Below are 23,319 nucleotides of genomic sequence, written 5' to 3'. Positions count from 1 at the left end.
AACTTCTGTTCCAACTTTTCCCCTCCTTCCCTCCACCCCTTCCCCTAGATGGCAGGTCCCATACATGTTAAATATGTTAAATTATATATTAAATACTACACATATATACCTGTCTTGCTACACAAGAAAAATTGAATTTACAAAGAAGATAAAAATAACGGGGGAAGAAAAAAAAAAAGCAAGCAAACAATAACAGAAAGTGTAAATGCTATGTTGTAGTCCACACTCATTTCCCAGTGTTGTTTCACTGGATGTAGCTGGTTCTGTTCATTACAGATCAATTAGAACTGATTTTGATCTCTCATTGTTGAAAGTAGCCAATTCCATCAGAATTGATCATCAGATAGTATTGTTGTTGAAGTGTATAATGATCTCCTGCTTCTGCTCATTTCATTTACCATCAGTTCATTTAAGTCTCTCCAAGCCTCTCTGTATTCATCCTGTTGGTCATTTCTTACAGAGCAATAATATTCCATAACCTTCATATACCACAATTTACCCAACCATTCTCCAATTGATGGACATCCAATCAACTTCAAGTTTCTAGCTACAACAAAAAGAGCTGCCACAAACATTTTGGCACATACAGGTCTCTTTCCCTTCTTTAATATATCTCTTTGGGATATAAGCCCAGTCGTAACACTTATAGCTAACTCTTTTAGGGTACTGTGTTCCTTTCAGGATTTAGCCTGCCAGTTAATCCCCATGTCCCAATCTCATGGGTGGGGCTGTACTGGGTAAATGTGGAGTTACACTGAGAAACTTTCTTTCATATGCTTTCCCACTATTCATATTTACCATTCCCAATGTCTATTGTATCCCTTCATTTTGTTTGTAATGTTCCCCTAAATAAATCTACCTTTTGGCAAAAAGAAAGGCCATTGTGAGTTCTTCACATGACTGAACCCCAACTTTTGGTGCTTGACATCATCTGGCATCTACATCAACCACATCATTTTGATACTGATACTATTCATCAATACTTAATAAAAATATCTGCTCCTGGAAGGTACTTATACATTTTAGTGGAAATTGAAACTGTATACATGAAACTACCTTCATAAAGCTATTTGTTTTAGAAACTTAACTATATAATTAGAACATATGGCTTCTCTTGGTCTTCAATCTCAGTTCATAGCATTTTAAACTATCTGTTGAATTTTTTTTTCCATTTCAAACACTAAGGATCTAATTCAAACCTATCTGATACATTTGTAAAATTATAAGTTTTAGAGAAGAGCTGGGAGAATAATTTATTCAAAGACAGTCCTCACCATGTATTCTTGGACCTAGTGATTCTGATCTCCTTTTGATACCACTAATAAAATACTCAACTCTGGACATTTTCTTTGTCTCCAATGTCTGGAATGCTTTCCCTCCTCATCTATAAATTCTAACTTTCCTGGTTTTCTTTAAGTTCCAACTAAAATCCCATCTTCCAAAGAAAGACTTTCCCAATCTTTCTCAATTTTAGTACCTTACCTCTCAATTATTTCCTATGTATCCTGTATATAGTTCATTTTTATATATTTGTTTATATATTGTTTATGTATTTGTTCATTATATCCCCCATCATATTGTGAACTGCTTGAGTAAAGGGATAGTCTTTTGCCTCTTTTGGCATCTTCTTATCACAGTGCATAATAGGCACCTTATAAATGTTTATTAAATTCAAAATGAACAAGAATATCAGGCAGCAATTATAATACCACTTTACATTTTCTTGTTATCTTTACCACAATTCTGGGAAGTGACACTGTTATTTCCAGCGAAGTACAAGGAAACTGATATAGCCAGAAGGAATGTGGCCACACAGCTGCCAGGAGTTTGAGGCATGTGAACTCATCCTTTCCTGACTCCAGGCTCAGCATTATTGTCCTATAGGCCAACCAATTACCTCAGTTGTTTTACTGAGACCTTTTTCTGCCTCACAGAAGCCAGCACTTTTAAGTTTGCCACTACTAAAGGACTGCATTTGTTTAGCTTGGGCTTAGAGTAGACATGAGCTCTATGCTCAAATATATTATAGCTTCCCTTTTTCACAGGGGAAACCAGACAATGAATGAATATAACAAATAGCAAATCAGGAGGATTTCTTATGCCCAGGGTTGTTTGATATGCCAGTGATTCTTTGGGAATTAAATTTTTGCTGAATTCAGATGTCTATCTGCTGAAACTAGTCTTGACCAGCTCAGATGGAAAAGCAAAGATAATGGTTCCTGACTTGTCTTAAACTTTTCCCACCCACATGACCCTGGGAGTGTGTGTGTGTCTGTGTCTAACGTGTGTATGTATATATAAAATAAGTATACAAATCACTCAATTTTTCAAACACCCATATTCAGTTATGACACCCTAAATATATACATATATGTGTGTGTGTGTGTGTGTGTGTGTGGTGTGTGTGATGTATACAAATCAAACTCAGTTTTTCAATCCCCACATTCAGTTACAAAAAACCTAATATAAGGTTGTGAATCGTTTAAGAAACTGGGATCTAAAGAAACAAACATGTGACTTTGTTTTAATGCATTTACAGATGTCATTTCCTCAGACCCCTTTTCTCCTCCTCCTTCCCACTTCCAAGGTTAGTTTCTGACAATCATAAATCCTCACACACACACACACACACCCTTTCCAACTCCCCTGTTAATAGGTATAAACCTTGTCTTACTGCTCCAGCTTGTAAGATGCTTTTATTTTTTAATTAAGGTTTTTTTTAAATTATAATTTTTATTTACCAGATATATGCATGGGTAATTTTATAGCATTGACAATTGGCAAACCTTTTGTTTCAATTTTTCCCCTCCTTCCTCCCACCCCCTTCCCCAAGATGATAGGTTGACTAATACATATTAAATATGTTAAAGTATAAATTAAATACATTATATGTATACATGTCCAAACAGTTATTTTGCTGTACAGAAAGAATTGGACTTTGAAATAGTGTACAATTAGCCTGTGAAGGAAATCCAAAATGCAGGCGGACAAAATTAGAGGGATTGAGAATTCTATGTGGTGGTTCATAGTCATCTCCCAGAGTTCTTTCCCTGGGTGTAACTGATTCAGTTCATTACTGTTCTATTGGAATTGATTTGGTTCATCTCACTGTTGGAGAGGGCCACGTCCATCAGAATTGATCATCATATAGTACTGTTGTTGAAGTATATAATGATCTCCTGGTCCTGCTCATTTCACTCACCATCAGTTCATGTAACTCTCCCCAGGCCTCTCTGAAATCATCCTTTTGGTCATTTCTTACAGAACAATAATATTCCATAACATTCATATACCACAATTTGTTCAGCCATTCTCTAATTGATGGGCATCCACTCAGTTTCCAGTTTCTGACCTCCACAAAGAGGGCTGCCACAAACATTCTTGCACGTACAGGTCTCTTTCCCTTCTTTAAGATCTCTTTGGGATATAAGCCCAATAGCAGCAATGCTGGATCAAAGGGTATGCACAGTTGGATAACTTTTTGAGCATAGTTCCAAATTGCTCTCCAGAATGGCTGGATGTATTCACAATTCCACCAACAATGTATCAGTGTCCCCGTTTTCCCACATCCCCTCCAACATTGCATGTTATCTTTCCTTGTCATTTTAGCCAATCTGACAGGTGTGTAGTGGTATCTCAGAGTTGTCTTAATTTGCATTTCTCTGATTAATAATGACTTGGAGCATCCTTTCATATAAGATGCTTCTTAAGCAATAAATACACTTATAATTCTTATAAACCAGTTCATTCCAGATTCCCCTTTTGGATCTGAGGTTTCTTCCATTTTAACAATTCACAGGTTTTGTTTTTAACATTAGAAAGTACAAAGAGGAACAATGGCTGGAAAATTCAAGATTCTTGAGAGGAAAGATTAGATAATTTAAAATTGGAGTGTGATTAACTTCTGAAGTGTTTCCTAATTTTATGTATAAAATACTCCCCAACATATACACATAGCCTGAATTCACCTATTTTGCTTGTTGTATAATTGTACAAATGATCTAGGACCTAACTATAAGGGAAGACCTGCAGGTGTCCAGCCTCTGCAAGGGGATCCAAGGAGCTGAACAGGAGGAATAGGGTCAGCGTCAAAGGAAGACAGGAGTCGTGGGGTAGTTTGAGTGCGGAATTGATGGGAGTGATGCTCCCACTTTTCTCAGGCTCCTTCAGGCTTTATTTTTATACTATATCATGATCATATACTTTTCTTTAGGTCAACATAGTCTTCGGATATATGTCTGACTTATTGATCTTTATATGTTACTACATTTGACATTTAATATTTGAGTAAGTTTTTTATGATTAAGTGTTAACTATTGATTACATTACTCAAAGCTAATAACGAAAAGGTAAATGTTATATGTTAAATATCAGTGTTTTACTCAAGTCTTCTTTGTCAATCCTATGAATTAGGGGCAGCTAGGTGGCACAGTGGATAGAGCACTAGCCTTGAATTCAGAAGGACTTGAGTTCAAATCTGGTCTCAGACACTTAACACTTCCTAGCTGTGTGACCCTGGGCAAGTCACCTAAACCCAGCTTCAGGAAAAAAAAAAAAAAATCCTATGAATTGTTTGATTCCTCTATTTCTCTGACTTGGAACTGTGTACAGAGGCATTTAAAACAATTCCAGCTACGTTTTAATCCTCTACCGACTCCTAGGAAAACTGATCTTTTCTGAGCCCAAGTTAATAAATACTACTGTGGCTAAGACCTTTAGATTCTCTACAATAGAAATAATGGTGTTCAATAAATTCCTGTATATGGTATTGGAGCCCCTGTTGTACTTTAGGTAATCCTCTACTGGGATTTGGAACACTTCATACTTTTGAAATGCATCCATCTTTTGTCTCTGAGCGATTAATTTTATTAGGACAGAATATGCATGTGGTATAAAGGGCTGAAACACTTAAAAATTATTCTTGAATCAGACAACCCAGCATTTAAGGCTAATTACCTCTTGGACAATGATTCTATTAGCATATGTTTGGAAAAATGGCCCCTTACTATTCTGTGCGGGCTCAATGTTTGGTGTATACAGATAATCATAGGAAAGATTAGGGGGTGGAATGAGAAAGGTAAGAGAACTTTACTTGGCCACAGGATGAGGAGAAAAGTGTGGGGAGTCTGAACTCTAGAATCAAGGAGGGATCCTTGGCAAAACTCCTGGCATTTGTCCATCCCCTTCACTTCTCCCCCTAAAGACCAAGGACTTTTGCTTATCCTGACTCTGGCTGATCCTGAGGCCTCCAGGGAGCTAGCTTGGACTTTACATGTGGAATCATTTCTAGTTAACTTGCCCAAATTCCCCTTGTCACCAGATTTTTTTAGATAATGTTTAGTGCTGTAATGAAACCAATTATAAATAATATAGAAATTAGTCCATTAATGAGAATCATAAAAGGACATGTTCCTGCATGAGTGCTGTATACATTGATCTCAGTTCTGGACTTTGCCAATCAGCTTAGAGATTGTGGCTCCCAACAAAGAGCTGCAGAAATCTTAGAGCTTAGAAAGATAGTCAACTCCTAAAAGTTCTCCCCCACTCTCAAAAATGTAGAATTTAAGGAAATTTTGTTTAGGTAGAAGGAAAACACTGTAAATGCTAGAAATATTTATTAAAAATAGAAAAAAATTAATGTTTAAAACTTCATGCAAGAGAGTTAAAAAAGAAAAAGAAAAAGGAAAAAGCTTTCATCCAATATCACCAGGTCATGCTAAACTGGAAGCAACACTTCAGCACTCAATGCTGCTTCTCCTCGGTCTTTGGGTGCAGCTGTCTCTCAGGTGTGTGAAGATAAGGATTTATAGAAATTAAAAACTTTAGGTGAAATGTTTTCAGGAAATGAAGGGAAGGGAAAAATAAAGAGAAGGCAGAGATAAAACATTAAAAAATTCTGGTGATGGGAAATCTAAGGTGGATTTCCTTTTAGAGATGAGGATGAGAATATCATATGGAGATAATCAGAAATCCATCTCATAAGAAGACAGATTCTATAGGAGATAAAGGTGAAAAAAGTAACTCTGACCTTCAAAACACCCCAGCAAATGGTTACATAAAAAAGCTCCTCACAGCAAAGAAGGAAAGGAAAGAGTAAGTGGGCATCACATCATTTAACAGAATGAAGTCAGGGTAAAAGAGGAGTGAGAACATGAGCTGTCAAAAGCATCAGGAGGAACAGGATAAAGCTTGTTGGAAATGGAAAAGCCAAAGAGAGAGATGGCTTGAGAACATTCCAAAAGGAAGAGGGATCATCTTGAACATTTGGAGCTAAAGAGAACCAGAATGGAAGATAAGGAAGAAGCATGGAGGGAGAGAACATAAGGAATGGAGAGACTTCTTCGAAGAGGCACAAAGAGCAAGAGACCAGAAGTTTCTCACACAGAGCAGTGCAAGAGGACCATGGAAGGTCATGGCAGAAAGCCAGCCAAATGGGAAAAACTGAAAGAAAGGGATCCCTTTTCTAATTTAAAAGAAATCAGCCAGAACAAGAGGAAGAACAGCTCAGTTGAGTCCTTATCACCAGAGTCAGCATCTGGCTTCAAGGAGGAAGAAGAGAGTAATAGTGAGGAATCAGAGGAGGGGACAGGAAATAATTCTGAGAAAGTATCTGAGCAGATTCCTAAAGAAATGAGTGAAGAGACAGAAGAGGAAGAACGAGAGAAGAGAAGCTATGGTTAGGTGTTAGAGAGGGACAGAGGGAATGCTGCAGTCCAGCACCATAGTGCATAGAGATTACATCCTAATTCTCCAGCTTTTATCTTCTATTGAGCTGAAGGAAGAGCTCCCCAAAAACCTGCTTCCTCTCCAGGGTTATCAGAATATAGAAGTATCCCAGAATCTGGATAGGAATGAAGAAGTCACAAATCAAAGGACAAAAAGACTAATGAAATTGTCTCTGAAATGGTTGGAAATAGAAATGATTATCTGGCTCAGAGAAATTAATACCATCAGGAAAGCTCAGCATATAAACATTATCACTTGTCTGGGAGATCAAAATGGGCAGGAATATGGATGAAAGGTAAATCAAAGAATTATGTGGAAGATGACCTCGGGAATGTCCTGGAGACAATGAAGCAGTCCTTCCTTCCAGGGAAAGTAAAAACCGTGATGACCAAGATTCATGTCATGGATGAAGCATCTTCCAGTACAATTGGATCCTTCACCTGAAGACCAACCTGCTCCTTAATGGGCAATTTAAAAATTGGTGATTTGGGGTTGTCCAGAGAATATAGCTTTAATGCTGGTGGTGTTGACTCTATAGTACCAGGGCCCAAAGTTGTTTTTAAGTGATACGGAATATTCCACTGCAACAATCATGGAGTCAGTAGGCTATATATTTGCAGAGATGTTAACTTAAAAATTCCTGTTTCCAAGGAAATTAGAGATTGACCAGATCAACCAAGTTTTTAAGGACCTGGGAATCCCCAGTGAGAATTGGCCTGGTCAAAGTGACATTCCAGCAAGGATGATAATGAGTTTTACAAACATCTCCATGATAACTTGCAGAAAAGATTTAGGGTCCTCCTCTCTGAGCAGAGCTTCAACCTGTTAAAAAAAAAAAATTAACCTATTTTTTGACTAGAAGAGCAATGTAGAAGATGGGCTGAGGCATGAGTACTTCTGAGAAACCCTTCTTTCCTTTGACTCTTTCTTGTTTCCAATATAGCCAGCTAAAAGTGAGCACTTTCACTCCACTATCCAGAAGGAAGACTTCGTTACAGCCAGCTGGGGAAAGACGACTTCATGGATACCTGCTTCCATTTCACCACCAATGAAAGAGTATCTGGGATGGCCCAAACACTAGCCTCAAATTTTAAATTCCACAGAAAAGTGTTAAACAGAGAAAACCCAGACCAAGGTGTAGCCTGACCATGACTTTGATCACATGTGGATATTTGGGTTTAGAATGGCTGGAGGACATAAAAGAGTATGTAATGCCTTTGGGAGTTTCCAACCTCTCATCAATTCTGTGTTTATTTTCCTAACTTCCCCTTTCTCAAGGCACTACCTTCTGTAGTGTGGTCCCTATCTGTTGCCCCATCTTGTCATCAGCAGGATTCTTTTTCATGTTTGATAATCTCTCAAGCTTTGATTTTTCTAAGTGCTCTTGGAACAGAGCAAAGAGCCTTGGTTTGATGCAGATTCTGTAAAAAGTTGAAACTTCATGCAAATTTGGCCACAGTGAATTATTGTATGTTTAGATGATCATGCATTTTAAAATATAAAGAAGCTTAATTCTCAGTAGAAGCTTGGGTTGCAGTCTGGATACTGGTGGAAGCTTGGGTTGCAGTCTGAATATTGGTTGAGGAAGCTTGGGTTGCAGTCTGCTCACCAACTCTAGAAGGTAGCCATAATTTTATGTCTTCTATGATCATCAGTATGATTCCAGTAGCTATAGTACAGAGACCAAAAGAAAGAAAAAATGGTCCCCATATGAAATATTCAGAAAAGTAGTTAGTGGCAAAACATAATGAAATAAGTGATCCAATTAAAAACGATGTTCCTCCCATGAAGAATATGGCTAGGGAGGCTCGGTGTCTGGTCCAGAAATTTTCTTGTGATCTCTGAGAAGTGAGCCCTGAAGCCTCAGTGACCTCCATTCTTCTTTGGACCTTGTCTTCCTAAGAACAGGATAGACTTTATGCCTGGGGAAAGAAAGTGCAAGAAGTCATGATTTTTTTGTCTAGAATTAGGAGATTTTTCCTATCATTATGTCTTTTTCCCTCCTGAAGCAATTGGGGTTAAATGGCTTGTCCAGGGTCACAGAGCTAGGAAGTATTAAGTATCTTAGGTCAAATTTGAACTCAGGCCTTCCTGACTTCAGGGCTGGTGCTTTAACCACTGTGCCATCTAGCAGCCCCTCATTATGCTTTTTGCTAGAACACATTGATTTCATTATAATCCAACTTGAATGTAATTAATCAGATTGTTCTATCCCATCTACCATTTTTTCTTGAACTGTGGCACCAAGAAATTGTTTCCATAGTCTATAGAAGATTTCTGATGGCAAAAATACAAAGAAAGTTGCACAATGATAAATATCTACCTTTCTAGTTTTTCTTGAAACTGTATCTTTAATTGTTTTTTCCTCTCATTGAAGTCATTCAAGCTGGGTACTTTTATAAACATGGCGACCATTTAATTATTGTCTATTAATATAGTTGGAAGAGAGGGGATGGTTTGATCCTCTTATCTTAACTAATGTAATTACAAAATATAAGCATTAAGTCTATTTTAATACCTAGTCCTCTTAAAATATGACTCTCTCTGATAGAAAGAAAAAAAGCCATATCATTGGGCAAAAAAATAATTCTGTATTCCCAGAATGACTCTAAAAAGACAGTTTATTTAATCTATTCAGGCGGGGCTTGGGTTCTATTTCAAGTAAGGATCTCTTCTTGCCTGATTAAAATGCTTGAATACTCTCAAGTGGCTTAGTTTTATCTCCTAAAATGATTTCTTGGCATTTTTAAAAACACATTACCATATACTCATCAATTCTACCTATATTTTAAGTCTAAGGTTTTCAAAGCTCTTTTTGATCAATAAATGTTACTCCTTGGCTTTTGGACCAATTATATATATGGGGGAAGAAGACTTCATGGATATGCTTCCATTTCACCTCCACCAATGAAAGAACATCTGGGGATGGCCCAAACACTAGTCTCAAATTTTTAATTCCACAGAAAAGTGTTAAACAGAGAAAACCCAGACCAAGCTGTAGCCTGACCATGACTTTGATCACATGTGGATATTTGGGTTTAGAGAGGCTGGAGGACATAAAAGTGTATGTAATGCCTTTGGGGGTAGATAGGTAGATAAATTTTTAGACAGTGTATAATGCAGTCAACAATTTCTTCTATTATGGCTCATTTCTGAGGTTTGTCAGAAATCAGCTTCATTATTTAACATCTTAAGAATTCGGCACTTATCATAAAGAAAAGAAGTGAGAAAGAGGGCCGTGGAAATCTGGTACTATCTTCCCAATTGATGGTTTTTATAGGATGTAGGTTTTATAAAATCAGGGGTGGTATAATCTCAGGATCATAGCTAAGGCCTACTACAATCACACAGTTCCATGATCTCCAATCGTGATGAAAATACTTTTAAGGGAAAGGATAGTAAGTTAATTTAGTTGTATAGAATGAAGAGTAAAATAAAATAAGGATAGAATAATTGATGGGAAAGCTAAACAAAAAAATGGGATCTAAGAAATTAATTAGAAGGTGAAGGCATACTATGCAAGAAAAAAAAAAATCTAAACATTCCTCTCACTATTTGAAGTTTCCTGAGGGGAAAGATTCCTTTTAATACCCTAAAGTTTGCTTTCTATTCACCTGTAACAGAGCTGGCCTCAGCTTATCAGAGAAGTTCAAAAATGGACATGCAAAAATATTTGTGGCTACTAATAAAGGAGGAAGCCCTTTTATATCTTGAAATAGCTTTCAAGTCAGGACTTCTAACCCAAAATGAAGGTTAGGGAATAAATATCAAAGACCCCCTTGGATGAAGGAAATATGATCAAATGGTTTCCTTTAATGAAGTGAAGCAATCTGGACACCAATTTAAAATACTTCACAGCTAACCTTTTCTAAGAATTTACTAGAAGTGGGTTCCTGAAATCGGCAACAAAGGATACTTTGAACCCCAGGATTCTAGCAGTTTACAAGGTTTGATAGTCCTGGAAGTAAGTTTTCAGCTTTATGAATTTAAGAAGGAAGGAGGTATCAGTGGAGAAACATCACCAAACAAAAACATGGACATTATTCAAAAGCACCTGTACTTTCTGTAATCAACAAGTTTTTTAAAATTTAAGTAGTATTCTATTTTTTCCATTTATAGGTAAAAATAGTTTAACTTTTTTTTTTTCTTTTTTTTAAGATTTGAGTTTCAGATTTTTCTACTTCCATGACTCTTCTCTCCCTTCCTCAAGATGGTAAACAATATGACATAGGCTATACAAGTGCAATCATGTTAAACATATCTCCACATTAGTCATGTTTTCAAAGAAACAAAAAAAGAAGGAAATATCACAAAAGAAAAAAAAGTATGCTTCAGTCTGCAGTCAAACACCATATTTCTTTCTCTGAATGTGGATAACATTTTCCATCAAGAGTTTTGGAATTTTCTTACATCTAGTTACTTATTTTTATTGAGCTATGTAAATAATAGTTTATCATTTTACAATGTTACTATATTTACTATACTATGTACAATGTTCTCCTGGTTCTTCTCACTTCAGTTCAAGTAAGTCTTTCCAGGTTTTTCTGTATTCAGCCTGCTCATAATTTTTTATAGCAATTAAGAAGTATTGAGGATTTGTCCAAAGAGTTTTCTCATTTTTCTTATATTTGTAGATGTTTTTCATTTTAGAAACAAAAGCCAATTTTGAATTTGTAGACCCTCTGAAAAGGTTTCAGGATCTCCTAGAAAACTCTGGACTATTCTGGGTACTTTGACAACCACTGTGATTTATATAGCACAATAGCATTCCATTCCATTAATATACCACAGTTTGTCCAGCCATTCTTTATTCGGTGGGCATTCTCTCAAATTTCATTTCTTTGCTACCACAAAAAAAGTTGCTATAAATATTTTTGTAGATGTAGATCTCTGCATTTTTCTATGATCTCTTTGAGATCTAGTAGTGGTATTGCTGAATCAATAGTTTAACCAGCAGAACACTAGTTCCTTCTAATTCTAACTTGGTTACTTCCTCCTTCTAATCTTCTATAAACCAGTTACAGTGAAGAAGTAGGAAAGGCACTCTAGCATTTTATCTTTTTTTTCTTAGAAGTTTCTAAACCTTTTGAGAATTTGTCTTGATTCGAGTTTGACATATTAATTTTTTCTAGTACCCCAACCCAGAGTATCTCCGAGTCCAAACTATGACAGAGAGCCTGATGTCAGACTTGCTACTTAGGCTCCTAAATAGCTTCAGAATAAGAGCCCTGGCCCTGGAATCATTAAACTCAAGTTCAAATGTGACCTTAGGACTGTCACTTAATCTCTGACTCAGTTTCATCTATAAAGTGGAGATAATAATAGCATCTACCTCTACAATTGTTGTGAAGATACATATCGTCACGTCTCAGTCTTTGTGAGTCCATATGGGAGTTTCTTGGCAAAGTTTTGCTAGAGGGTTTTGTCATTTTCTTCTCCATCTCATTTACAAATAAGGAAACTGAGGACAAGTTTAAGTGATTTGCCCAGAGTTACACAGCTAGACAGCTAGATTTGAACTTGGGAAGATGATTTTTTTTTTCCCTGAGGCAATTGGGGTTAAGTGACTTGCCCAGGATCACACAGCTAGGAAGTATTAAGTGTCCGAGATCAGATTTGAACTCCGGTACTCCTGAATTCAGGGCTGGTGCTCTATCCACTGTGCCAGCTAGCTACCTGAATATACATGAGATAAAGTGTAAAGTGCCTTGAAAATGTTTGATCACAATATGTGCCATTTTTTGTGCTATTTATATTGTTTTCATAGTTTACTGGAATTATTTAGTTTTTAACAATTTTATTTAAGTACTAGTTAGTGTCCTTTCTTCAAATCAAGAATTGATGACATCTGTATTATGCGATAGCTAAAGCAGTCATTCCCAGTTGATTTAAAGTTAGTTTGGGAACAGTTTATTTTTTTGTCTGACTCATTTGCAAGAAGAGTGAGATTATCATTCAGACAGAAAATAAAACAATGGTACCCTAACCTATTTTATGCCAAAAGCAGCAAGTTTTTTTTTTGTTTGTTTGTTTTTTTAATGCATGCTTCTGGGGTGGGAGAAAAGAGCAGAAAAAACACAGGAGAAACAAGGTATTCGTTTGTGAAAGAATCTCAAGTGTTACTTACCTGGCTTATTTTCTGGAGGTGACTGGGTGACAAAAAGTCAGAGATTTGAGAGAGCAACCAGGTATCTTGTGAAACAACCAGCCACTCTAGCCCCCCCAAAAAAAGCCGCTTTCGTTAGTAAATCTTGCATCTTCCTACTTCTTTTATAGGAGACAAAATCCTGATTAGATAATTGGAATATCATGAATTCTCAGGTGGAAGATGTTTGCATCTCTGGAAAGAACAAGTGGATATTTTTCTGAATTAAGCCAATGATTTAGTCCTTCAGTTGGCAATTTATGAAGGAACTCTTCTCAAAAGCAGTTATAAACAAACACATGTCATTTCTAGTTGGCTACTGATTGTGAAAGAATTTATGAATAAAATAACAAACTGATAAACCCCTTTAAGTAGCTGCATTGGGTTTCATAAAGAACTAAAGGTTTTCATCCATTAAATGTTGGGGACAGAAAGAAAAAGCTGTCAAACACAACTATTGTTTGGCTTTCCTAACTCTCTGCATTAACAGCTGCATGGTACATTTCTTTGATACTTATCCTGTATCACTTTCTATTGTAGTTACTTTTTTTACATTCAATTTTATTTCCTAGTGCCTAGTACAATTTTCTGCCCTTGAAAGATGCTTATAAATTTTGGTGGAAGTTGAAATAGTAAGCCATCTTCTTAGAGCTGTTTGCTTTAAAACTCAAGTATCTAATAAGAACGTATGGTTTCTGTAGGCTTTCAACTTCAATTCACAACATTTAAACTATCTGTTGATCTTTTTTTTTTTTTCATTTCAAACATTTAAGAATTAATTCACAAAATATCCTGACAGATTTGTAAAATGACAAATTTTAGAACTGAATGAGAGGAAAACAGTTTATGCAATGATAGTCCTTATCAAGTACTCTTTGATCTAATGATACTGATTGATCTCTTTGATATTGAACCAACAAGAAGACACTTTGTTTCTTAGCTCTGGATATTTTCTCTAGATGTTCCCTGTAGCTGGAATGCTCTCCCTCTTCATCTGTATCCCCTGGCTTCCCTGGCTTTCCCTAAATTCTAACTAAAATCCTATCTTTTTTTTTTTTTTTTTGCTGAGGCAATTCGGGTTAAGTGACTTGCCTAGGGTCACACAGCCAGGAAGTATCTGTGGTCAGATTTGAAATCAGGTCCTCCTGACTTCAGGGCTGGTGTTCTATCCACTACACCAAATAGTTGCCCCCTAAAATCCTATTTTCTAGCACCTCACCTCTCAATTATATTTAGCTTATTTGTATTTGTTTGTTGGTTGTTTTCCCCAATATAGTGAGTATTCCTTAAAGGCAGACACTGTCTTTTGCCTCTTTTGGAGTCAATTTCACTGAAATTTTGACTCTAATCTCTCTCTTTTTTTTTTAATAGAAATGTCTTCTCTTCATTTTCTCCCATTCTTCTCCTGGACCATGAACTCCTGGCTGTCAGACTTCAAAACTATGCCCTATGCAAGTGGGACATTTTTCCTCAAGCTCTTTTTCACACGATGAAGCTCTCCTTTGTGTTGTCTTTCCCTATTAGAATGCAACTTTCTTGAGGATAGGGAATATTTCATTTATTGCTTGTATTTTTATCCCCAGTACCTAGTTCAGTGCTTAGTATATAGTAGGCACTTAAGAAATGTTTATTAAATTCAAAATTACCAAAAGTATCAGTTAGCAATTGTAAGACTATTTTGAATTCTCATTTTATCTTCAAAATAATCCTTGGAAATGCTATTATTTCCAATGAACTTGGCTATGTATGTTGATGTTCTCTAGTATAAGGGAATTAAGAATGTTGAAAACTATCTTTGCATGTATTTTGAAAAGAAAAAGCTATTATTAAAATTTTTTTAAAGGAATTAGGGTGGAAGGACCATGTGCCAGACAATGAACTCATTCAAGAAGGAAGGTTAATCAGAATGAAGGGCAACCAGAAAGTGTACTTTTTAAGTGGGCAATAGTGGTGTCATTACAGCTCCTATAACCCTGAAATAATGTCTCTATTCCTTTTTTTGAATAAAAGTTTCTTCTAACCATTAATTTATTTCATTCTTTTTTGGAATAGGTATTCCCGGCTGTCAGACTTCAAAATTATGCCTCTGTGCCAGTGACACATTTCTCCTCAAGCCCTCTTTTGCACTTTTTAGCTCTCCTTTCTGTTGTCTGTCCCTTCAGGATAGAGCAATTATCTTTCTTTTTGCACTTATTTTTATCCCCAAGTAGTAGTTCAGTGCCTGGTACATTATAAGCATTTAATAAATGCTTTCCTTCCTTCCTTTAAAAAAATCAACCCTTAGCTCTTTTTGTAGTGCATTTGGGGAATGTCTGAATAAGTCATGGTGCATGAAGGTAATGGAATATTATTGTTCTATAAGAAATGATAAGCAAGCTGATTTCAGAAAAACCTGGAAAGACTTACATAAACTGATGCTGAATGAAATAGGCAAAAAACTAGGAGAGCACTGTATACAGTAACAGAAAGATTATGAGATAATCAACTATTATAGACTTAGTTCTCAGCAATGTAGTGATCCAAGACAATTCTAATAAATTTGGGATGGAAAATTACATTTGCATCAAGAGACAGAACCATGGAAGTTGAATGTGGATTAAAGCATAGTATTTTCACCTTTTTTGGGGGGGGTATTTTTTCTTTCTCATGGTTTTTTTCCTTTCTGATTTTTCTTGCACAACATGACAAATATGGATATATATTTTAAATGATTGTACTTTAAAACTCATATTAGTTTTTTTGCTCTCTTGAAGAGATGGTAGGTAAGGGAAGGAGGGGGGAAAAATGAATGTTGAAGGGGCAGCTAGGTGGTGCAGTGGATAGAGCACCAGCCCTGAATTCAGGAGGACCCAAGTTCAAATCTGGTCTCAGACACTTAACACTTCCTAGCTGTGTGACCCTGGGCAAGTCATAACCCCAGACTCAGGGGGAAAAAAAAAAATGAATGTTGAAAACTATCTTTACATATATTTGGTAAAATAAAATACTATTGAAGAAAAAAAATCTACTAAAAAAAATAAAACAAACTCTTGTGCTTTATAAACATAATCAATAAATTCTCACACATTGGCAATATCCAATGTGTTTCTTATTGTATTTATTAGTTCATCCTTTCTTTATGAGCTTAGCAGCATTCTTCATCATTAGTCTTCAGAATCCTGATTATTTCATTGATCACAGTTCAAATCTGACCCTAGACACTTAATACTTCCTACCTTTGTGACCTCTGGCAAGTCACTTAACCCCAATTGCAGAAGAAGAAGAAGAAGAAGAAGAAGAAGAAGAAGAAGAAGAAGAAGAAGAAGAAGAAGAAGAAGAAGAAGAAGAAGAAGAAGAAGAAGAAGAAGAAGAAGAAGAAGAAGAAGAAGAAGAAGAAGAAGAAGAAGAAGAAGAAGAAGAAGAAGAAGAAGAAGAAGAAGAAGAAGAAGAAGAAGAAGAAGAAGAAGAAGGAGGAGGAAGAGGAGGAGGAGGAGGAGGAGGAGGGGAAAAAGGGGGGGGAACAATTTAGAAATAATTTTAGAGAATGGATAGAATTTTTTTAGAAGGAAGTAATAACTCCATTGTATTATCTTCCTGATTGTACCAAATTTTAGTTATTGTATTTAGAAGCTGGAGTTGGTTCATGTTAGTAGGGAAGTGAGAAGTCATATTATACAATTTCAATTAAAGGATTTGTGTAAGAGAAAACTTAGGGACAATGTATAAAAGAAGGGATTTGACTTGTTCTGTTTGGCCCCAGATCCCAGAACTGGAAAGAAGGAATGGAAATTGCAGAAAAGTAGAATTAGATTCAATAAGAAAAAATTCAAAAAGCTGAAACTGTCCAAGTTCAGGGCAGACAGCCCCAGATAATATTAAATTTGTCAGGAGTAGAACTTACCCAAAAGTGGAAGTTACCCTTCCCAAGAAATAGACTTTCTGAAAAAGAGAATGGAACAATCAGAACTCAATGACTTTATGAGACAACAAGAAATTTAGAACAAAATCTAAAGATTTTGAGGTGGAAGAAAATAGAAGAAAATGTAAGGTCAAAAACATTACAAAGAATTTTCCTGGAAGAAAAAAAGTTGAGAAATAATTTTTAAATCACTGAGAGGAGGCAGAGCCAAGATGATGAAGAAAAGGCAGAGATTTCTCTGAGCTTTCCCAAATTACTTTCCAAAGAAATTTAAATGTCACCTCAAAATGAATTCTGGAATAGTAGAATGGACAAAAAGATGGGATAGAACAATTTTCTAGTCCAAGATAATTTAGAAAGATTGCAGAAAATGCCTATCTCAAATCTTAGGAGCAAGCTCAGTGCATATGATATTTAAACAAGCCAGAAGCAGGCTCCTTGCCCCTGAACAGGTTAACAATCAAGGCCCTACAATCCCTACAGAGCAGACCTCCAGCAAAGCAGGCCAACTGTGAAGCCTCTAGCCTCCAGTGAAATAAATTAGTAACCAGACCAAGAGGCTCCAGTGCAGCAAGCAAGTAGTAAGAAAACCACCAAGTCTAGACAACCCAGAACAGCATGCCAGTGGCCAGCCCCTCAGCACAAGAAGCTTGGGATAATGCCACACTGATCAAACTACCAACAAATTATTTTATAGCTCTAGAAAAAAACATAATAAAATTCATCTGGAAGAACAAAGGTCAAGAATATTAAATTAAATCACTGTTATTAAGTGCTTGAGGCAAGTTTGAACTCAGCAATTAGCACAGTGCCTGGAATTACAGAAGGTCCTAATAAATATTTATTCCATTCTTTTAACCCCATTCTTGAGTCAAAGACTAACACTTTATCCACTGTGCCACCTAGTGGTCTTCATCAAAACTACTATATATTTATGGGCATTTATTTAGAATTATTTAGAAATTTCCTTAAATGGGGTCTAAGAACAAGGGAAGAGGGACTGTAAGGTGGAAATATTAATTGTGGTTTATGAAGTCTCACCTGGTATTTTGAAGATAAATATTAACTGTGTTCTATATTGATAAGTCAACATTTATTTGATAAAACATTTATAAGATTCCAGACACTGTGAGGATCAATGCTCCCTTTAAGCAGCACAGATGTGCAGCTGCACAGTAACTGAGATGTTCTCTGCTTATGGAATTGTTACTGACACGCTAAAATTTGCCTTTTAAAAACTCTGCTGGTGCCAAATCACCATTTACACTGTTTTTGCTTTTCTTTTCCTGATAATTCTGAGTCATGATTTACATGATTATAGATGATGACTTTTTTTTCCTGATAGTGCCATTAACTTTGTACCCAGCTTTTGTACACAAAACATCAGGTTTCAGTCAATAGAAGATGATAGAAAAGCATTAGGTCTAATCTGTCATCCCTTTGCAAATGCATGAATGTAGGAATGCTATTTATTCCAGTGATCAGCCGAGATTTGACCTCAAGGAATTCATATTCATGCAAAGTCAGTGTGTCAATGAACATTTGTTGTATGCCTATTATATGCTCAGCACTGGAGCAGAATACAACACAAATACAAATCAGACACAAGTTAATATTGGATGAGAGGATACTTTCCTGCTTGCGGGAAAAATCTCTTATAGAATTGGGAGTCTGAACTAATTCTGGAAGGAAATCAGGGATCCCAAGAGGCAGCAGTGCAGGGAGAGGGCATTTCAGGCATGAGGAACAGCTAATGAGTGCATGCAATAGGAAGTTGGAATATTATTTGTGCTAGTATGGCAGAAATGAAGAAGAAGAATTAACTAAAGAGATAGAAAAGGGTCAAGTTATAAATAGCACACACGTTTGTCTTTGATCCTTGAAGTAATAGAGAGCTATCAGTTTATTGAGTACAGGGATGACATGGTAAGCTTTGGGGAAAATTACTTTGGTGATTTTCTCTAGGATGGATTAGAACAGGGAGAGACAAGGCGAAGGCATGAAATAGGCCTGAAAAAATTGAGAATACAGGGCTATATTCTGGAAGTCATATTTTAGGAAGCTTACTTTACAAATAATCTTCAAAATAACCCTGGGAAGTCGATGCTATTATTATCCCCATTTTACCATTGAGGAACTTGGTAGTGGAGCTAAGATAGTGAAGAAAAAGTAGGGACTCACCTGAGGTCAAGGTCTCCCCTAAATCCTTTCAAAATCCCTTTAAAAAAATAAGGAAACATAGAAAAAGATCCTGACTATAGAAAGCTACTATAGTGACAGGGAAGAACAAAATACAAACTCAGAAGACACAAAATCAAAACCTGTATACCTAAAGACTCAAAAAAAATTATGAATTGACCCAAAGCCATGGAATAGCTCAAAAAGGAAAAATATGAATGAGTCTCAGGTCATAAAAGAGCTCAAAAAAGGATTTTAAAAATCAAGTAAGGAGGTAGAGGAAGAATTAGGAAGAGAAATGAGAGTGATGCAAAGGAAATTATGGGGGAAAAAACAACAGTTTGGTAAAGGAGGTACAAAAAAATACTGAAGAAAACAACACCTTAAAAAACAGAATAGGCCATATGGTCAAAAAGGAACAAAAATGTAAAGAAAAAAATACCCTGAAAAGCAAAATTTGCTAAATGAAAAAAGGAATCTAAAAATCCAATGAAGAAAAAGGCAAAATTGGATAAATGGAAATGGAAGTACAAAAGTGCACTGAAGAAAATAATTCCTTAAAAATTGGAATTTGGGGGACAGCTAGGGGTGCAGTGGATAGAGCACCAGCCCTGAATTCAGCAGGACCTGAGTTCATATCTGATCTCAAACACTTAAGACGTCCTAGCTATTTGACCCTGGGCAAGTCACTTAACCCTAACTGCCTCAGCCAAAAAAAAAAAAAAAGATAAAAAAGAAGAAAAGTTGGTTGGTAAGTGAAATCTAATGACTCTCTGACACATGAAGAATTAAACAAAATCAAAAGAATTAAAAATATAGAAGAAAATGGAAAATATCTCATTGAAACAACAACTGACCTGGAAGATAGATCTAGGAACAATCATTTTAAAATTATTCAACTATTTAGAAGCCATGATCAAAAAAAGAGAGACCAGACATCATTTTTCAAGATATTACAAAAAAAAAAAAAAGAAAGAAAGAATTACTAAGGAAAACTGCCCTGAAATTCTATAACCAGAGGATAAAATAAAAATAGAAAGAATCCACTGATCACCTTCTAAAAGATCCTAAAATGAAAACTCCCAGAAATATTATAGCCAAATGCCAACAAGAGGAAAATATTCCAAATAGCCAGAAACAAGTTAAATATCATGGAGCCACAATCAGGATAACACAAGATTTAGCAGTTACTATATTAAAGGATTGGAGGGCTTAAAATAGGACATTCCAGAAGGCAGAAAACTAGTATAATCTTTGAGGGGAAGGGGGGGGGGGGGAGAAATAGGCATTACTGAAATAGGAAATGCAGACTTTCAAATACTCTTGATGAAAAGACCACCAGCTGAATAGAAAATTTGACTTTCAAAAGAAAGAGAAAAAGGTAAATAAGAAAGATAAATCATAAGGGATTCAATAAATTTAAACTGTTTACATTCCTACATTGGAAAATGACACTTGTAACTCCTAAAAAACTTTCACAATAGTAGCTCTGTTAGGAGTACTCATAGAAAGCACAGGAGTAAGTTGAAAATAATAGGATGATTATCTAAAAAATTAAATTAAATTAAAAGGTAAGCAGGAAGAATGAACTTGAAGAAGGGAAAAGAGAGGGTTAAAATGGGGTAAATTATCAGACATAAAAGAGTCTCAAAAGAGATTTTACAGTGGAGAAAAATATGGTGGGTGTAGGGGGAGGGAAGTGCATGAGTCTTTCACAAGAATTGGTTCAAAGAAGGAATAATATACACACTCAGGGGCAGAAAAATGCAGGAAAGTAGAAGGAGAAGGAAATGGAGCTAACAAAAGGAAAGTGAGGCTGTTAGAAGGAAGTGCTGATTGGAGGCAATTAAAAATCAGACACAAAACTCTTTTGAGAATACACAACAAGAGGGGCAGGTATCTAGTACAGTGGATAGAGAATCAGCCCTGAAGTCAAGAGGACCTGAGTTTAAATGTGGCCTCAGACATTTAACACTTCCTATCTGTATGACCCTGGGCAAGTCACTTAACCCCAATAGCCTCAGGGAAAAAAAAAAAAAAGAAAGAAAAAGAGAGAATATATAATAAGAAAGGGCAGCTAAATGGTACAGTAGATAGAGCATCAGCCCTGAAGTCAGAAGGACCAAAATTCCATTCCAGCTGTGTAATCCTAGGCAAGTCATTTAACCACAATTGTCTTGCCAACAACATCAAAAAAAAAAATAAAATAAAATAAAAAAATTCAGAAAGTATACAAAGAGAGACAGAGTAGGATAGACAGAAAGAGGATAGAGGGAAAGCAATAGTAATCATTACTGTGAAAAAAAGGTATACCAAATTTCTATAACAAAATCCTCATTTTTCAAACACACAGAGAACAGAGTCAATTTTATAGAAATAAGACTCCTTCCTCGATTGACAAATGGTCAAAGGATATAAAGAGGCAGTTTTCAGGCAAAGTAATCAAACTATTAATAATCTTATGAAAAATACTCTGAGAAGCCTGGAGAGACTGATGCCAAGTGAAATGAGCAGAACCAGGAGATTATTGTATATGGCAACAGCAAGATTATATATACAATGATCAATTCTGATGGATGTGAGATGATTTAGGCCAGTTCCAATGGTCTTGTGATGAAGAGAGCCATCTATATCCAGAAAGAGGACTGTGGGAATTGAGTGTGGATCACAACATAGCATTTTCATTTCTTTTGTTGTTGTTTGCTTGCATCTTATTTTCTTTCTTTTTTCCTTTTTGATCTGATTTTTCTTGTACAACAAGACAATTGTATAAATATGTATGCCTATGTTGGATTTACACATATTTTTACCATATTTAACATATGTTAGATTACTTGCCATCTAAGGGAGTAGATAGGAGAAGAGGGAGAAAATCTGAAAACACAAAGTTTTGAAAGGTTCAATGGTGAAAAATCACCCTTGCCTATGTTTTGAAAATAAAAAGCTTCAATAAATTTTTTTTTAAAGGAAAATACTCTGTCACTATTGATTAAAGAAGTGCACATTAAAACAATTCTAAAGTACTCCCTCACACTTATCAGATGAATAACTAATATATTCAAGAAAAGGAAAATGACATATGTTGGAGATTAGAAAAATTGGGGTATTAATGGATTGTTGAAGTTGTATACTGAGTTGACCATTCTGAAAAGCAAGTTGGAGCTGTGTCCAAAGAGTATAAAGCCATGCATATTACTACTAGGTCTTTATCCCAAAAAGATTAAAAAAACCAAAAATTTTTAGTAGTGGCAAAAAAAAAAAAAAAAAAAAAAAAAAGAAAACTAAAGAGATGTCATCAATTGGGAGATGACTGAACAAGATTGTGATGGAATTCTATTGTACTATAATAAATGGCAAGTAGTAAAGAAAGATGGTTTAGTTGTACCAAATCTAAAATTGTTATAAAGTAGCAATCATCAAAACAATTTGGTGATTCAGTAGAATAAATTAGGTACACAAAACACAGGAGAGTAATTTATTTGATAAATCTAAAGATTCTAACTTCTGGGCTAGAAACTCACATTTGACAAAAATTGCTGGGAAAACTGAAAAATAATGTCAGAAACTTGACAGAGACCTAGATCTCACACCCCATACCAAAATAAAATCAAAATAGGTACATGATTTAGATGTAAAGGGTAATACTATAAGCAAATTAGGAGAGCAAAGAATAGTTTACTTATCAAATCTTTGGAGAAGGAGGAATTTATGGCCAAAGAACTAGAGAACATTATAAAATGCAAAATGGATAACTGATTACATTAAATTAAGTTTTTGTACAAACAAAATCAATATAGCCAAGATTAGAAAGGAAGCACAAAGCGGGGAGAAAAAATTTTATAGCCAATGTTTCTAATAAAGGCCTCATTTCTAAAATACAGAAGAGAATTGACTCAGCTTTATAAGAACACAAGTCATTCCCTAACTGATAAATGGTCAAAAGATACAAATAGGCAACGTTCAAATGAAGAAATTATAGCTATCTATAGTCATATGAAAATATGCTCTAAATCAAAGCTATCTATAGATAAACAAAAATGTTCTAAATCCCTATTGATTAGAGAAATGCACACTAAAACAATTCTGAGATAACACCTCACACTTATCAGATTGGGTAATATGATAGAAAAGGAAAATGGAGAAGATGTGGGAATATTTGAACACTAATGCATTGTTGATAGAGTTGTAACCTGATCCAAGCATTCTGGTTTACAACTATGTCCTAAGGGCTATAAAACTGAAAAGCCTTTGATCCAGAAAAAGCACGACTAGGTTTGTATCCCAAAGAAATCATAAAAAAGGGAAAAGGACCCACGTGTACAAAAATATTTATACTAGCTTTTTGTGGTGGCAAAGAATTAGAAATAAGTTG

The 23,319-nt window shown here is 35.6% G+C and overlaps 1 long non-coding RNA gene across 1 annotated transcript; it reads right to left on the bottom strand.

Annotated features, from left to right (window-relative positions):
• Positions 1-5,598: 5,598 nt before the first annotated feature.
• LOC141550209 (uncharacterized) lies at positions 5,599-12,981 on the bottom strand. Its single transcript, XR_012484544.1, has 2 exons — positions 12,854-12,981; positions 5,599-8,648 (listed from the first exon to the last, which is right to left on the bottom strand). It is a non-coding gene; the product is annotated as an uncharacterized LOC141550209 (long non-coding RNA).
• Positions 12,982-23,319: the final 10,338 nt, after the last annotated feature.

The sequence above is a fragment of the Sminthopsis crassicaudata genome, chromosome 1 (assembly GCF_048593235.1).
Source record: "Sminthopsis crassicaudata isolate SCR6 chromosome 1, ASM4859323v1, whole genome shotgun sequence".
Taxonomy (NCBI): domain Eukaryota; kingdom Metazoa; phylum Chordata; class Mammalia; order Dasyuromorphia; family Dasyuridae; genus Sminthopsis; species Sminthopsis crassicaudata.
This window is presented reverse-complemented; position numbering and strand designations above follow the sequence as displayed.